The sequence below is a fragment of the Seriola lalandi genome, unplaced genomic scaffold (assembly GCF_002814215.2).
Source record: "Seriola lalandi dorsalis isolate HSWRI2012SDOR001 ecotype SW California unplaced genomic scaffold, Sedor1 jcf7180002054930, whole genome shotgun sequence".
Lineage (NCBI taxonomy): Eukaryota > Metazoa > Chordata > Actinopteri > Carangiformes > Carangidae > Seriola > Seriola lalandi.
The window spans coordinates 539720-545908 of NW_019525482.1; the positions used below are offsets into that span (position 1 = coordinate 539720).

General features: G+C 40.3%; 1 long non-coding RNA gene across 1 annotated transcript; it reads left to right on the plus strand.

Moving 5' to 3' along the window:
* The first annotated feature begins 93 nt into the window (after positions 1-93).
* LOC147817614 (uncharacterized) lies at positions 94-5819 on the plus strand. The gene is made up of 8 exons (XR_015436220.1): positions 94-196; positions 522-625; positions 1332-1385; positions 1559-1648; positions 3558-4002; positions 4103-4263; positions 4979-5218; positions 5325-5819. It is a non-coding gene; the product is annotated as an uncharacterized LOC147817614 (long non-coding RNA).
* The last annotated feature ends 370 nt before the right edge of the window (positions 5820-6189 follow it).

Here is a 6189-nt window from a genome sequence, read left to right on the forward strand (position 1 = left end):
CGGTTCACCATGTTGTAACAACTTTACATTACTGTTAGGAGATCAGCCATGATTGAAAGTGAACTAGGTCTTTAGATTTCTCAGGAGATTTCAGCATCCCTCTGTCTTTATCAGGACCTGAGCCAGTACAGGTGCAATACCGCCTCCACCTGTCTCACCAACGGCAGAGAGTCCAGACACAGTGAGGAGGGTCTAGGTGAGTAACATGTTACCGTTCACTTTTAAAAGTAAGTTGTCTATACCAATAATTAAATCAGACCCACAGTGTAAACATGTCCATACTGCTTATTCTTAATAATGAATATACCACTGCCTATATTGGTTATGTGTTTTACAGTATATCTATATTTGTATTACTCAATTTGTGTGTGTACATTGAATTCTCCTCCAGTTGTTTATTTTTGCATATTCATATCTATCCTCACAATTTATTATATACACACAACAGACCTAACATGTTTGAATGTAAAGAACTTGTATGATGTAAAGAAATTGTCCTATCGCATGTTTGTCTGTATCAGGACCAGAAGTCCGGTCTAATCTTCACCAATGATGATCCAGCACCTGCCTTTTCTTCTGCATCTGGCCTCATCAATCATCAACCACATTACATCAACACCTTGAGGTATTATCCCTGCACATAACAGATATTGTCTATACTGTGAATTTTTTTTTTTTTTTTTTGGCCCATCCCCTAATCAATACCTTTTGCACATCTTGCCCAGCAGGAGTTTTGTCATTCTAAAACACTCTTGTACATAGTTGTGTAGAATTGTTTTTTTTTTATCTGTATATTTATATTTGACTGTTGCAGTATTTTACTTTATTTTATTTCTTATGAATATGTTAATCGGCTACTTCACCAAGCCAAATATCTTGTAAGTGTAAACCTTATTTCCTGAGTCTGCCTTTGTGATGTCATCATCATCCCTTCCTCATGCTGCTATAGCCTGCCAAGGCCCACCCTTGTGTCCTGCAGTATGCCCTTGCTGGAATTTTGAGCACCACGTTTTACAGTTTTGTGTTTGTATGTGAAACAGACGTTGACAGAAGCTCTTCCTCTTTCAGTGTCTTTGTGTCGCCTCACCACTAATGTGTGTTTATTTATTTTTTAATATATAAATAGAAATCTTCTACAAATTCTGCACGTATCATTTATTCATAAAGTCTTGTTTTTATTACAGTATATGCTAAATGAGGTTTAACTGGATGATTGATACACTTTTTATGTACTGAAGTTCTTATAATGCTTCAAAAACATTTCATAGTCAAGAGGAGCTGCTTAACATGTCCTTATTTTTCCTTTTATGTTATATGTCATGGGATGGCAGAATCCACCTCAGGCCAGAACCACACCTTGCTGTTGCCAAAACCAGCAAAAAACGGTAAGTCATGCGCCCAATGATTTAAACTACAAAATGATATCCTGTTACTACATTTAAGTCGTCATCATCACGACTGCATCAGAAAACGTGGTGGATGTGATTAATATATTTGGCTTGAATATTACAATTAAAATACTTGTTTAGAAACTTGCCGTGTTTGATTTGTTGTTCAGGAACTCATTGTGATGGAGTGATGAGGAACTACTCAGTAACAACTGTTTATTACTTCACTGACCAAAGCTCTACAAATAGTAAACTACCAGGTAAGGTTTAATATAGCCTGCTTTATACTGAGAGATGTATATTAGTTAGCAGATGTTATTAAAGAAATTGTTGTTGACTGTATCTATTTGTATCCAGGCTCAAATTAGGGTCAAAATGATTTTGAGCTTGTAAAGTGATGTTCACAAATAATTAAAATCTTTGTAGTTGTAAATCAACCTTTGTAAACCTGTAAAATAAATCTGCTTGAGAAATTCAAGTTTGCGTTTGTGAAACAATTGAAACACTTGTGTCAAAGAGATTTGTATTTGTTGAAAGTCTGAATCAAAACTCCACAAAATGATCAGTGTTGAGGTTGAACAAAGACACTGGAAAAGAAGAGATGGATTTGTCAACATCTGTGTTGCGATACAGAGCAGAAAACTGTAAATTCAGTGTGTGACACCGAAGTGACGAGGATCAAAAGATGTACTTGTCAGTGTCTCACACTGGGAATGTTGCTCACTGAGTTTTACAGTTTTCTGCTCTTTTTCTCTGCATACAGTCGTCCACAAAAGCATTTCTTCTTTCGCTGTGTCTTTGTTGAACTTCACCACTGATCATTTGTTCAGTTTTGATTCACACTGTCTGAACAAATACAAATCTCTTTGCCACAAGTACAATTTTTCTTCACATGCTCAAACTTTAATTTCTCATGCAGATTTATTTTCCAGGTTTATGAAGGTTGATTTAAAACCACAAATATTGGAATTATTTGTAAACATTACTTTATAAGCTCAAAATCATTTTGAGCCTAATTTGAACTGGGGGCTAAGTTGGGGGGCGCAAGTTACCCGCCGACTTTGTTAAAAAAAAAAATTTTAATTTTCTTTATTGGTGAAAAAAACATGGACAGAACAGAAGATGGGGCGTGGCTAGAGCATTAGCAGCTAGCATTAACTTTTTTTTTCTCTCCTTTATCGTGGAAAAAACTGGACAAACAGAACACAGAGCGGGGGTAGCTTGATAGCTTTAGCCTTAGCAGCTACCAATAAACTGCAAATAAAAAATGGTGAGCTAGCATTTGTATTAACACTGATCATCAGGATTAGCTTCTTTTTTTACAATAATGACATTGATTACAATTATAATGATGACGATGGCATTCCCATTAGATTTTTTTTTCAATTTCTTTATTGATGGACAGGGAAAGAAGGTGAGGGGGGTGGGGGGTAGCTTGCTAGCATTAACAGCTAGCTTGCTGGCATTGTTCATTGATAGATTCATGTAATGATTTCATTATAAGATGACAAGTGGGGGGGGCAGTTTGCTACCATAAGCATGAGCTTTTTTTTCTTTTTTTTGGTGAAAAAAACATGAACAAACAGACCACAGCTTGCTGGCATTTTTCATTGATGAATGAATTTAAGGATTTCAAAAGAATGCAAAACAACAAGTGGAGGGATAGCTAACATTAGCATTTTTTTATCTTTATTGATGACAAGCAGAAGGTGACACAGAAGACATTTTAACCATGAAGCACGATAGATCATCATTGACAAAGTGTATTTAAAGTGACATTTTGTTTGATTGAAAATAATAATAATGACAATAATAGTAAAAACAATAATTATAATTGAAAAAATAATTGATAATGGTTATTGATAAGCAGCTCGCTTGCTGGCATTATTCATCGATGAATGAATTTAACGATTTATACGATTATTTAAAATAATACAATGTAAAAAAGTGAGAACTTTCTAAATGCACTGTATGTCTAACTGATTGATCTGTCCAACAGCCATCTCTAGTATTCTTTCCAACCAGGGAGTTTCTCTAGGATGAGGTGTTATTCAGGCAGTTAATGTTCTTACAGCTGCTTTCACACGACTGCTGTGTGTGTATTAAATTCACACACAAATATTAACATTAACATTTGAAACCTTTCTCTGTCTCTCTCTCTCTCTCCAGGTGACAAAGAAGCTGCTGGTGCTGCTCCTGTTCTGTTGGTGTGTTGGCTTTCCAGGATGGTGGCCGGATGATGACGCCACATCTTGGGGGTGGACCCCTTGAGGTGCCTGTTGTCTCATTGAGGCATAGCGGTCCTCGCTGGAGGGGAAGCACAGGATGCTCGGCCTGACTGTTGCCAAGGTGATCCAGAGGATCTCCTGGGAGGAGTAGAGGCTCCACTGTTGGAGGAGGACACATGGGGCAGAGGAGATGGTCCTCCTCATCCAGGATCTCCACGTCACCCTGGACGTCTCTTTGCTGGATTCTCTCTGCATCCAGGACACATGGAGACACAGAGGAGCCTCAGCTGCATTCAGGACCCAGCAGGTGCAGCTGTACAGAGACTGGTAGACTGACAGAGGGCGGGGTCAGCCTTCTGGTTTCCACCTTAACCACTTCATCCCAGGTACATGCGTGTGTCTCAGAGCTTGTGATTAAGTATAATGTGTATTATCATTTCATGCAAACATAAAATTCATTTTTGATCCAAAACCTTTTTCCTCAAGGCAGTGCCAAGTACTTCCAAGCTCCTGGCAACACCTGCCAGACAGAGCAGGAGGAAGAGCGAGTTCTTCCCTCCCAGAGACCAGGAGAGGCAGCCCAGGTGACAGTTCAAGGCAGCGACGGGGAAGAACACCTCCTGTCCTGGGAAGGAGAGTCTCCAGAGGTGAGACTCACTTCAGATATCACTGTTTCCTCTAATGAATATCAGATCTATATTAACACTAGGGCTGTCCCAACGATTATTCTTTAAACGGTTAAGCTAGCGATTATTTTTTCGATTATTCGACTAATCTAACGATTTTTTTTAATTAACCTAACAGTAATTTTATTGCAATTATTTTCCAGTTAGTCATTTAATATAACAATTTGCCCCGTCCAACACACACACACTGCACCAGGGTGCTTCCTCTTTATGTGCTCGTGACTGTCGTGCTAGAGTGATATGCCAGATGCACTTTGCAGAGTCTGCAGACTATCGCACTGTTGGTGTCAAGATTAAAGTATTACCAAACTTTGGAGGACCGTGTACGAGCCTTTTTTGCCGCGTGTTGCTCCACACGCTCCGTCGTACCGCTGGTAGACGCCGCCGTGTTGTTCAAATAGATTACACAGACGCAAATCATTCACGTAGTCAATGACTTCAATTACGTCCCAGTCCGTGCGCTGCGCTTGTATCCGGGTAAACCAAAGACGATGGATATAAACGGTCCATTAGAAAGTTCCTGTTTTGTTCTATGAACATTTACCCTGTGTGGTTTTACACGACACGTCGACATTAAAATTCCACGTCGAATAATTTTTATAATCGACAACGTTGATTACGTCGGATAATCGTCCCAGCCCTAATTAACACACACTGCTCTCTGATTATCTTTCAGCTGTCTTCTTGGACTGAACTCGGGCCCTGCAAACTGGGCCAGTGTTAGCCGCCTGGTGGAGGCCGTTTGCAACCAGCTCTGCGTCTTCACCCGGTGGCCACGTGGTCCAGAGGGACCGTGAGGACTCGCTGGTCATTCATTCTCAAGCATTATGTGGCATCAGAGAGGCAGTGCTGGCCGGCCCCAGGTTGATGGCTCAGACCAACATCCAGCTCTTTGAATTGAATCGAGGACTCAGTGGTAAGAGTTTGTCATAAAGCTGCTGGTGTGTTGTAATCTGTTCTGTGATTTATCTTTTAATGAAAGCTGGAAATCCTAAAACAGTCTGTTTGTCTGTGTGTTCCAGGTGCTGGCCAGACTCTCCCTTCAGCAAAGGGTCTGTTCTTGGTCCAGGTGGAACAAGGACAGTCCTTTAACTTCAATGTCCCAGAGGAGCAGCCTGGCCCCTCCAGCAGGGGTCTGCCCTCTCCTCCTCCTCCTCCTCCTCCTCCTCCCCTCTAGACGATGAACAGCATGGCCCCTCATCCAGTGCTGTTAGTCCTCCCCTCACTCCAGCACCACTCCCCTCTTCTGTTCATCCACCTCCTCTGCCTGGACTACCTGTACCCAGGACCAGAGCCTACAGGAAGAGGAAGGCGGCCCAAAGCTGCTGTGGCAGAGCGGGGGCCGCTGCCTGGAGGAAAAACCCGCTGACCGGCGCACACTCTTTAGTGTGAACTGAACACTGACAGTTCAGATTGTGAAGCAGGTGTCAGTGTAGTACAGCTCATGTACATTAGTTTTATTCAGAACTTAATTGTTGTCATTGAAAAGATGTCTAATAAATAAACCTGTGATTAAATTGTACTGAGTGTTTCTTCATATTTACCATCTGCCTCATGACTCTCAACTCTAGCATCTATCTCTAGATCCTGTGTTGTCACTGTTGAAGGACGGACACATTTAAACATTTCTATGATGTTTGTTGTTGATTAAAGCAACATAGAAAGTCTTTGATTAATTACATTCAGGAAAAACTTCAATGTGTTGTGATTTCTATACTGTGCTGCTGCTACTGTTAAAATTCATACCAGACACGCTCCATAAAAACCATCAACAAAGCAAAGCTTCATAAAAAACTTTATTTCACATTAAAACTGCATTAACTTCAACAATTTACAATCAACTGTAACTGAGATTAAAAATAAAATACAGTTATGAATGAAGGTACA